Here is a 12,400-nt window from a genome sequence, read left to right as displayed (position 1 = left end):
TCTCTGTCTCTCTCTCTCTCTCTCTCTCTCTCTCTCTCTCTCTCTCTCTCGGTTGTGTCCCTGTGTCAGGATCTGTTTTAATACTCTGTGTAAATCCTTGAAGGGAAGAGACTCTGAGTGATGTATAACACACTGCTGTCTCCTCTGTCTGCTCTCCTGTGCTGGATCACAGACTCTTACAGGCTCTGCGCGAAAGTTACTGTATGCGCGTCCTGCTGATGAGGTGACGGTAATATCGAAGGATAGTGAGGAGAACGTCCACTCAGTAATGTGTTCCTGGTTGGTCAGGTGGTAGAGGGCGCTCCTGAGCAAGTCCAACATGAATGGGTTCCTGAGCAGCTTTTGTGCAAAATTGTAGTCTGTGAATAGTTCAGATATTTACACTCGTTTACTCAGAACAGAACAGGATAAAATACTGAAAAAACTGCTGGTATGTGTATGAGCCCTAATGAGCACTAAGATAAGAGAAGGTAGGATGTGTTTATTGTCCAACGGCACTTCCTACGTACAAAACAATTTAAACATAAGGCTAAAATGTATAAAGTGCAGATTTAAGGAAAAAAAGAGCCCTAATGAGCCCTAATGAACACAGGTTATAGGACATTTTAAGTGTCTTAAGTAAATTCTTGATATCAGTGAATTCAAATCCTATCAGTATTAGTAATGCCACCAATCAGCGCTCAGTAGTGGTTAACGCCTATCAATCAGCGCTCAGTAGCGGTAACGCCTACCAATCAGCGCTCAGTAGCGGTAACGCCTACCAATCAGCGCTCAGTAGCGGTAACGGCTACCAATCAGCGCTCAGTAGTGGTTAACACCTACCAATCAGCGCTCAGTAGCGGTAACGCCTACCAATCAGCGCTCAGTAGCGGTTACGCCTACCAATCAGCGCTCAGTAGCGGTTACGCCTACCAATCAGCTCTCAGTAGCCGTAACGCCTACCAATCAGCTCTCAGTAGCGGTTACGCCTACCAATCAGCGCTCAGTAGCGGTTACGCCTACCAATCAGCGCTCAGTAGCGGTTACGCCTACCAATCAGCGCTCAGTAGCGGTTACGCCTACCAATCAGCGCTCAGTAGCCGTAACGCCTACCAATCAGCGCTCAGTAGCCGTAACGCCTACCAATCAGCGCTCAGTAGCCGTAACGCCTACCAATCAGCTCTCAGTAGCCGTAACGCCTACCAATCAGCTCTCAGTAGCCGTAACGCCTACCAATCAGTGCTCAGTAGCAGTAACGCCTACCAATCAGTGCTCAGTTAAACCTTCAATTATTTTGAATTATAATGTCCTGAAATAAAGATTTTAATGACATCACTGAGTTAAAGAGTGTTTCTACGTTCCTTTCTGCTCTACTTTGTATCCTTTGTTTTTTTTACTGCATTGATATCAACTAAACGGCGAATATGAGCTCTGAGTTCAGCCATGTTACTCACTTCTACCTCGTTATTTGGTCATTTGTGGTGAAAACGCCTCGTACAGTGTCTGATTTGACAGGCCGAGGTGGGAAAAATAGCGTTTTCCGAACGTTAAGCTCACTTTATCACTTTGTCAAAACCGCCAATGGAACAAAGTCCATTTTTAAAGTGTTTCGAGGAACAAAATGAAGTCTGTTGACAGGAAGGAACAGAGCGGCCGAATGTGAACCCATTTGAGTTTGAGAGAAGCGATTTGTCCCTGACACTGACGGAAAAAATCAAACGGGTCGACACCCGTGTTTATAAAGAAGTCTTTCCTGCCTGCGGCGCTGCTGCCAGTTGGCAGGACTTTTGTGGCTAATTCAGAATAGCAGCCTCCTCCTAACGCAGCCTGTATGACGCCCGTCTACACCTGCCCAAAAGCCTGGTTTTAGAGGAGCGGCTGAAGCTGCTGGCGGAGAGTGATGGGTGTGTGCGCGCATCTCTGGAGAATGGAGTATTAATACTGCGCGGTGTGAAAGGTGTCTGGCTAAGCGTCTGTTTGGCAGGCTGTCAGCGTTCAGACATGGCCGTCGTCCCTGAGGATTGGCGGCAGGAGGTCTGCTCAAACACACTTTTATTTTCAGAACACCGACATGTCACCAGCGCCAGACGGCCAAACAGGCGGCTGTCAATCAAGGCCTTGTTGGATCAAGTCAACCTGCCGTTGTGCAGCTCATAGTGAACACATCTAAGACCGCCAATCTGGGCTGGTCTACACACAGCAGAGCTCCAGCAGAGCTCTAGGCTGGGTTCTGATCATCATACTGGCGTTCGTTCTGTGTTCAGTGTAGGCTGTGTACAGTCGTGTGCAACGCTAGCTGGTGGGTTCGTTCTGCAGACGGTTCTAGTCCGTTCATTGTGGATGCTGGAACGCTGGCTAGTCGATACCTTCTGCATACTGGTACGCTAGATCAGTGTGTCACCACCCGGTCCTCAGGGCCCTCCAGACTGTCCACGTTTTTCTGTTTGTCCCTGTGTGTAGTGAGTTAGGTTGGAGCATGTCGTTCTTTATGTCAGCATATTAGTCCGTCCATTCGGCGTATCGGTATCCAAGCTAGTCCGTCCATTCGGCGTACCAGTATCCAAGCTAGTGGTCGGTTAGTGTAGTGGGTAACACCTCTGCCTTCTACGCTGTAGACTGGGGTTCAGTGCCCCGCCTGGGTAAACACCCTACACTATACCAATAAGAGTCCTTGGGCAAGACTCCTAACACCACCTTCACCTACTACAGTGTAGACTGGGGTTCAGTGCCCCACCTGGGTAAACACCCTACACTATACCAATAAGAGTCCTTGGGCAAGACTCCTAACACCACCTTCACCTACTACGCTGTAGACTGGGGTTCAGTCCCCGCCTGGGTAAACACCCTACACTATACCAATAAGAGTCCTTGGGCAAGACTCCTAACACCACCTTCACCTACTACGCTGTAGACTGGGGTTCAGTGCCCTGCCTGGGTAAACACCCTACACTATACCAATAAGAGTCCTTGGGCAAGACTCCTAACACCACCTTCACCTACCTGTATGAAATGATCAAATTGTAAGTCGCTCTGGATAAGAGCGTCAGCCAAACGCCGTAAATGTAAATGTAGTCCGTCCATTCGGCGTACCGGTATCCCAGCTAGTCCGTCCATTCGGCGTACCGGTATCCCAGCTAGTCCGTCCATTCTGAATACTGATACACTAGATAGTCCATTGATTTAGAACGGGGGCGCGTTAACTGGTCCAATGACTGTTTACTGGTACAGACGAGCTGTTAATCGAAAAATGAAAAGAGCAGACCGTGAAGCACATCTATCCATCTAGAGAAAAAGACAAACAAATTAACTTAAAAGTTAAAAATGTGTATTTTTGGCTGCTTTCTTGCCACTATAAAAATCACTATTACACCGAAACAGACTTTTTTTTTTTACCTTATCAGCTTATGTCCCTGGTCATGTCATATTTTGAAGACAAAATTATTGCTATTCCCCTGGTCTTCTATGAAAATATAATGACTTATCTTTACATTTTTAGTTCAGTCGCTGTGTTTGTGTCATATTTACAGCAGCCTCTTCAGCTCCTCGGGACCACCGGTGGCGCCAAACCACGCTTGGTCATGTTCTCCATAACGTTCATGTTCCATCAGCTCCATTCAGAAGCTGGGCGTCGTGTGAGGCTGTAGCTCTTCTCTCCAGTCTAATAGACGGTGACGTCATTTTAAACCCTTATAATAAAAGAAGCTGAACTTTGTTTTTCTACTGAAAGTCGACCCGTTTTTCCCCAAATCTGGGCTCTAAACTATAAACAGACGGCGTCTCTTCAGTGATCTGCTCTGGAAACATCACTTTTAGAGAACAACACAAAGAGCGGCGCAGATTTTTGGCTTTCAGCAGTGAATTGTGAGCGTATAGTGAAGTTTATTTGATGCAGTTACTGAATAATTTGCCTTATGACTGCTCACATTAATTCAGATGAGCAAACCAAAATCTACCCTGGAGAACAAGAGGTTAAGTAGGGTGTCATTTAGAAAGGGCCCAGTTACTGAGTGAAACTGATTCCCAGCTAAATTCATGGACTGTTTGAGCTCTGGTCATTCCCAGTGTTCCTTATGATGCTATGAAACCTGTGAAAGATGCTATGGCTGATTTGCAGAGGGAATAACTTTAGAAGTTGGTTGTAAATCAATGTAAATATGCTTAACGCTTCTTTTGTTGCTCTCTGACAGCAGAGCTGCTAAAGACTTCTTCTCTCACTGCTGTGTTTTCATTACTTAAACCAGTTAATCTGCTATTTTGGAGGATTTTGCCCTCCCTCTTAATCAGACATGCAGTCCTCTCCCGTCTCTGGCTGGGATTCTCTCTCTCTCCTGTTGCTATTTGCATTCCAGAATATTGAGGAATCGTTCACTCCCCATGTGGATGGAATGAAATCCATCAGGTGGTGCGCTGCAGAATCTGAAATGTTTGTGGCCACAGCGTGAGCGGGTTAGAAACGTACAACTGGACTCCACTGTGGCTTCGAGACTTTAAAGACTTTAAAGCAAAAGTTTGGCAAACAAGGTTACACCATTATCCCAGATGTACACTCAGATGTTATGGTTTTTAATGGTTATTTAGTAAATATAGTAATGAACACTCAAAGAACCCTGTGCATAATTATATTAGGTGTTTATATCACGTTATATCACAATACCTACATTTAGAGCCGGTTATTCATTCAGCCTAATGAGAAACTGTAGAACGGACTCGGTTTATATCACAATACCTACATTTAGAGCCGGTTATTCATTCAGTCTAATGAGAAACTGTAGAACGGACTCGGTTTATATCACAATACCTACATTTAGAGTCGGTTATTCATTCAGTCTAATGAGAAACTGTAGAACGGACTCGGTTTATATCACAATACCTACATTTAGAGTCGGTTATTCATTCAGTCTAATGAGAAACTGTAGAACGGACTCGGTTTATATCACAATACCTACATTTAGAGTCGGTTATTCATTCAGTCTAATGAGAAACTGTAGAACGGACTCGGTTTATATCACAATACCTACATTTAGAGTTGGTTATTCATTCAGCCTAATGAGAAACTGTAGAACGGACTCGGTTTATATCACAATACCTACATTTAGAGCCGGTTATTCATTCAGTCTAATGAGAAACTGTAGAACGGACTCGGTTTATATCACAATACCTACATTTAGAGCCGGTTATTCATTCAGCCTAATGAGAAATTGTAGAACGGACTCGGTTTATATCACAATACCTACATTTAGAGCCGGTTATTCATTCAGCCTAATGAGAAACTGTAGAACGGACTCGGTTTATATCACAATACCTACATTTAGAGTCGGTTATTCATTCAGCCTAATGAGAAACTGTAGAACGGACTCGGTTTATATCACAATACCTACATTTAGAGTCGGTTATTCATTCAGCCTAATGAGAAACTGTAGAACAGACTCGGTTTATATCACAATACCTACATTTAGAGTCGGTTATTCATTCAGTCTAATGAGAAACTGTAGAACGGACTCGGTTTATATCACAATACCTACATTTAGAGCCGGTTATTCATTCAGCCTAATGAGAAACTGTAGAACGGACTCGGTTTATATCACAATACCTACATTTAGAGCCGGTTATTCATTCAGCCTAATGAGAAACTGTAGAACGGACTCGGTTTATATCACAATACCTACATTTAGAGTCGGTTATTCATTCAGCCTAATGAGAAACTGTAGAACGGACTCGGTTTATATCACAATACCTACATTTAGAGCCGGTTATTCATTCAGCCTAATGAGAAACTGTAGAACGGACTCGGTTTATATCACAATACCTACATTTAGAGTCGGTTATTCATTCAGCCTAATGAGAAACTGTAGAACGGACTCGGTTTATATCACAATACCTACATTTAGAGCCGGTTATTCATTCAGCCTAATGAGAAACTGTAGAACGGACTCGGTTTATATCACAATACCTACATTTAGAGTCGGTTATTCATTCAGCCTAATGAGAAACTGTAGAACGGACTCGGTTTATATCACAATACCTACATTTAGAGCCGGTTATTCATTCAGCCTAATGAGAAACTGTAGAACGGACTCGGTTTATATCACAATACCTACATTTAGAGTCGGTTATTCATTCAGCCTAATGAGAAACTGTAGAACGGACTCGGTTTATATCACAATACCTACATTTAGAGCCGGTTATTCATTCAGCCTAATGAGAAACTGTAGAACGGACTCGGTTTATATCACAATACCTACATTTAGAGCCGGTTATTCATTCAGCCTAATGAGAAACTGTAGAACAGACTCGGTTTATATCACAATACCTACATTTAGAGCCGGTTATTCATTCAGTCTAATGAGAAACTGTAGAACGGACTCGGTTTATATCACAATACCTACATTTAGAGCCGGTTATTCATTCAGTCTAATGAGAAACTGTAGAACGGACTCAGTTTATATCACAATACCTACATTTAGAGCCGGTTATTCATTCAGCCTAATGAGAAACTGTAGAACGGACTCGGTTTATATCACAATACCTACATTTAGAGCCGGTTATTCATTCAGCCTAATGAGAAACTGTAGAACGGACTCGGTTTATATCACAATACCTACATTTAGAGTCGGTTATTCATTCAGCCTAATGAGAAACTGTAGAACAGACTCGGTTTATATCACAATACCTACATTTAGAGTCGGTTATTCATTCAGTCTAATGAGAAACTGTAGAACGGACTCAGTTTATATCACAATACCTACATTTAGAGCCGGTTATTCATTCAGCCTAATGAGAAACTGTAGAACGGACTCGGTTTATATCACAATACCTACATTTAGAGTCGGTTATTCATTCAGCCTAATGAGAAACTGTAGAACGGACTCGGTTTATATCACAATACCTACATTTAGAGCCGGTTATTCATTCAGTCTAATGAGAAACTGTAGATACATACAGACTCACATACATATTAACAACTACTTTGGATACCATAACATACCTAACACCTAGCAACACATTAGCAGCCACTTGGAATAGTATTACAATGGTCTAACAGCACCTGAGCAACCAACTGGGGTAGTTTTGCAGTGACCTAGCAACACCTTAGCAACCATTTGGGGTAGTATTGCAGTGGCCTAGCAACACCTAGCAATGGTCTAGCAACACCTTAGCAACCACCTGGGACAGTGTTTCCTTTGTAGTTATCATTGTTATTACGCAAAAAAATCTAAAGATTGTTACTGAGGCGAGATGATCTGTTTTTTTTTAATAAGAGAAATGTGTAATTTAATCTACAGAGATCAAAAAATGTGATTTCCTGACATGGAGAAAATTTTAAAAACCATGTCCAATTTCATGGAAGACCTCTGCTGTGTTGGAATTCCGATTTTTCCTGAAAATGTCCACACTGGCCTTACCAACTTTATCATCAATTGACATGAATGCATAATAATGCTCCAGTCGCTACGGTAACTGCTTTTATTCCCTTTCTGAAATCACAGGCTTCCCTGAGCATGCATTGCATGTTGTGGGAAGACTGTAAGAGAGGAGTGCTAATCAGACGGGTGTGTGTGTGTGTGTGTGTGTGTGTGTGTGTGTGTGTGTGTGTGTGCGCCTGTATTCTAATGCAATCAGACTGAATTACAGTCTGGACTGAAAAACTGCAGTTTTGGATGAGCAACAAAAACAAAACACAAAACAACCAACAAACAAACAATCAACCAGCAAACAAACCGACCCTAATAAACACACACAGCCTCTGCGGATCAGACAGTAAACTCTTCCAACTGGAATTTTTTCTGGCTCGTAAGTGCCACAGTAGCTGGTAATGCACACCAGTGTTAAGTCTCAGTTGGCTCCCTACTCCCTATGTAGTGCACTACATAGGCCATGACATAATGGCTTTGACACCAGTGTTGCATTATTTGTTGATATGCCATTTACAGTGTTAGGACCCGTGGCTGTAATGGTTGTATTGTGTGTTTGCTGCTGTCTGCTGCTCTGTGCCTTCATTGTTTTTGTGCTCTTGTGTTATGCACAGGTCCAGGATCGACCACACGGGGCACAGTGCGCGATAAGAGGCAGAGGTGGGAACAAGTCAGTAAGTTTAAAGTAACAAGTAAGTCTCAAGTCTTCAGACTCAAGTCCCCAGTCAAGATAGTAGAGTCTCAATTCAAGTCCTGAGTCAGTACAGGCGAGTTTCAAGTCGAGTCCCGAGTCAGTAGTCCTAATCTTCAAGTCCTAAACAAGTCAGTCTGCATTCTTCAGCTAATTTAAGGCCGTCCCACTGAATAAGAGTAGCAGTACTGCAGCCTTTTAATGATGCATGTTAGCAGCGTATGGCTCTATATTAATACTCAATATTTTTCACTGTTCCAGCCAAAATACAAAATCAAGGGTACACAGATAACCTTGACAGGCGTACTGTCAGTGGTAGACGGTAACTGAGTAACTGAGTAAATGTAATTGGTTACTGTACTTAAGTAGTTTTTTTCAGTATCTGTACTGAAGTTTCTCCGTTCTGGGCGACTTTTTCCTTTCACTCCACTACATTTCAGAGTCTAATATCCGACTTTTTCCTCCTACATTCTGAGAAATCTGTCGTTCCTTTTGGTTTCTGTGTGTATAAAAACGTCACATGTCAAAACGAAAGAAGCGCAAAGCCAGAGCACCAATCAGGGCCCAGCGGTCACTTTGTTTAGAGCTGGTTTTGACCTGTTGGTCATACCGACCCAGTGCAGCACGCGGTTCAACGTCAGCGCAGCAGCGTAAAACTTTGGGAGAGTCTGTTCAACATAAATGATGAACTAACCTAACTTTGTGTAAATAGAGCTCAATATAGAAATATGTCCACATATGCAGTCGAGACTGACGCGGCTTTTTTCTGAATTTCTACAAACACCATTTCATTTTATAGTAAATGAGTTTGGGCTGGTTTATGTTTATGAACAGACGCCTACAGATCAACATAGTAAAGGAGCTCATCTGTGATCCTGAGTTTAAAGCCAGTTTTTATTCAACTTAAACTTGGAACTAAGTTGTAAATAAATCTGAAACTGAAACTTTGCTTGTGTGTAAAAAGTGATTTCAGAGCCACTCGGTTCTCCCTGATGGAAACTGTTTACCTTCAGTGTTTTGTGCTTCTGATCATTTTAATAGACGTCAGCGTCACTAATTAATGACCTTCTATTAAAAGACTGGTTTACCAAGAGAGACGCTGGAGGACTTTCACCTGAAATGAGTTCATGAAGCCAGTCTGGTTATAAAAATGATAACAGGACATCAGAGCCGGAATTACTCTTTTAGTACTTTTACTTTATACTTAAGTACATTTGAAGGGAAATACTTTAGTACTTTTACTCAAGTGGAGGTCTAAAGGGAGGAACTTCTACTTTACTGGAGGAATATTTTATTTGGGGGTCTCGACTTTAACTCAGGGACAGGGTTTCTGTACTTCGTCCACCTCTGCATACTGTGTACAGAGTTGTGCACATGAGAAAAGAACATGAAAAGAACTTTAGAAGTGCTACTCAACTTAATAAAGAACCAACTTTATATTAGAAGAAGATTTTTGATGATTTTTGGGAACGCTGGGCGGACAGGATTAAAATAAACGTCCGCTAGTTTGAGCAGAATTTAGACGACAGAAACCAAACCGACCGAACTGAGCAAAGTTTGCAGAAAAGACAGTAAAATAATGTGAAAGTATGAAGCTGAAGTCGACTTTTTCCGCCAGCAGCTTCTTCTTTGAATTTTCCGTTCCACCTTAAATGGTGCAGCAGTCACGTTGCTGCGCCATTTGAGGTGGAAGGACAGATTCGACTATGAGGCTGTCGATTAAGAAGTCAACGTCTGCCTCGTGGTGAATGTTCTGACTCCAAGTTTCTCTAGAACAGAGCGTTTCACACCAAGCCGCTCTGTTTCCATCCCAACCACTTAATCATCTAGAATGTTTGAAAAATCAGTGGCGTTTCCCTTTAAATGAAGCTGTACTGGTTTCGTGGTTGCAGCAGTGTCTGGGGTTTGATCTGGCAGCAGGTTTGGGGAGAGAGCCTGCTCCCATTCTCTGTTGCGGTCTGATTCCAGACCATAGACCATGGACTGATGGCTTTTACACCAATAGTGCATTATATGTTGAATAAATGCCATTTATATTCTATTAGCTGCATGACTAACTATCAAACACTGCGTGGGTGCAGCAGCCGTAGTTTGATGGCCTGTGCGGTGCATCTGAGCATCTGAGATTCAGCCGAGGAGAGTCTAGAACCATAAAACAGACTCGGTTTCTAAAATGTGATTTACATGTACACAGACCTGAACTCATTAACTGTATTCGGCACCAGTCTCCCAAAATATAAAAAAACCTTGTGCTAATAATAATAATAATAATATTAATATATTGTATGTAAGATCATAATATTAAAAGTATTGTTTACAATTGGACGAAACGTCAGAAAAATCTATAGAAAAGTAAGTAAAAGTAAAGCAAATGATGATCGATTTTTAGTGTAAATTATTGGGAAAATTATTTTTTTCCACCTATTTCTATGTAAACAGCAGCTGACATTTGTCTAATTATTATTATTTTTTTTAAGTAAATCTCGTAACTCAAATTATAACTTTACATGATAAGAAAAAAACGACTTTACTTTTAATGTAAGTCAATGGAACCAGACGTCTATCCAAGTCATTTTGGGCCGTTTCTTTTGGTCCTTTCTTCATGAAATTTACACACAATATAAAGAGCAACAGGTACTTTCAAATTATATAAAAATCTGAAAAATGACAAAAATGGAGATACGAAGTTTTATATATATATTTATATATATATATATATGCAAAACTTTGAGCTCTCTGATCAATTAACATGTGTTGATTTTCTTGACTTAACACATCCTCTACGGAGAACGTCCTTAAACACGACATTTTTCTACAAATTTTACTTCCCAACTTCTATTTATTTGTTGAGTTTGACGCATCGGAACGAACATGGAGTATAAAATGTTCCCTAACTCTTTATATCACATTCCACATGGTGTGTTTTTGTCCCCAATATGTTCATTTCAGCAAATAAACAGTAATTATGTATTAAAATGGGCAGAAGTGTGTTCTCTGTAGAGGATGTGTTCATTTATTTGGTCATTTTTGTAATTTGACTGGGGCGTCCAAACTTTTGCATGCGACTGACTGTATGCATCAACTTGCTCTTCAAGTTCTGAAAAGTTTCTACATTGAGCATTGCTGCATTGAAAAAGTTTGAATATTGAATATTTATGAATATTTAGCGGGAAGCCTCAGCTCTTCATGATTACATGCTTATAAAATTAAAAGGTAATTAAACGACCTGTTCATGTAGAAATAAATAAATAAATAAAGCAATTACAGCGTACAAGTTGTTTACTCTGATGATTAATAATGCTAAATTGTTTACAGGACATTGTTATACGTTCTCTTGTTGAATTTGAGGCTATTTGAAGAAGCAGTAATCTGCTCCAGGCCGTGTGTTTGAGTGATTGAACTCTTTACGCGGTGCCTAACAACACTTAACCGTGGGAAAATCACCAGAACATACAGCATCATCAGGTTCCTTTATAGCCTGGTCGCCAGTGGACACTCAGCAAACTGCATGAGAAGTTTCCCGTAATCGGTGGAAAACGCGCAGGGTGAAATCTTTAGACGAAGCGAGGCCTACCGAAGACGCCGGTTCGAGCCGGTGGCGACATATGATTGGGTTCCAGCAGGCCTTGTTCCAAACGCAGTGTCCAAGTAAACCAAACACACAAATGAAAATGCACTTAAACCTGTGACCTATTCGACTTGGACCCTGGAATCCCAGTTTTAGCAGTAAATATAACTGAGGCATTGTGAAGCTCTGGTTCGTCTCCAGCCACAAGCTCCTGCCGATGGCAGCGAAATTTGAGGTTTGCCCCGGCACCACTGGTGCCTCAGTCAGTGCCTCTTTCATTTTCTCAGCACGCTCGGAGAGAGTTCACCAGCTTATATCCGCGCTGCATGTAGAGTCAGCTAAGCTAGCACCTAATCAATAGCTGGTTATTGCCGCTGGTTTTCTGGCCCCTCTGCTGAAAGCCCTGCTGTCGCTTTGCTCTGTATTACTGTTGCCTTTTTATTTAAGGTTTGCCTTTTTTTTTTTTTTTTTTTTTTTTTTAGATTCAATTTCTTGTTTATTTCTTACTTTATTTATTAGACTTTTGGACCATGGCTTTGCTTTCTAATGGGAATTGGCTTAATGGTTTCCATTAAGTTTCCTGTAGAGCGCCTTTAGATCCCTTTAGGAAACCAACAGATGCATCTGGAATCTGCCATTGGTCACTGGAGCCATTAGGATCCTTTAGATTGCGATATCAACCCATCAGAAAAGCCAAAACACATGACAAAACCATCAGGAACCAACCGAAACAATGAGTGGTCATTTGCC

Source organism: Pygocentrus nattereri, chromosome 20, assembly GCF_015220715.1.
Source record: "Pygocentrus nattereri isolate fPygNat1 chromosome 20, fPygNat1.pri, whole genome shotgun sequence".
Classification (NCBI taxonomy): domain Eukaryota; kingdom Metazoa; phylum Chordata; class Actinopteri; order Characiformes; family Serrasalmidae; genus Pygocentrus; species Pygocentrus nattereri.
This window is presented reverse-complemented; position numbering follows the sequence as displayed.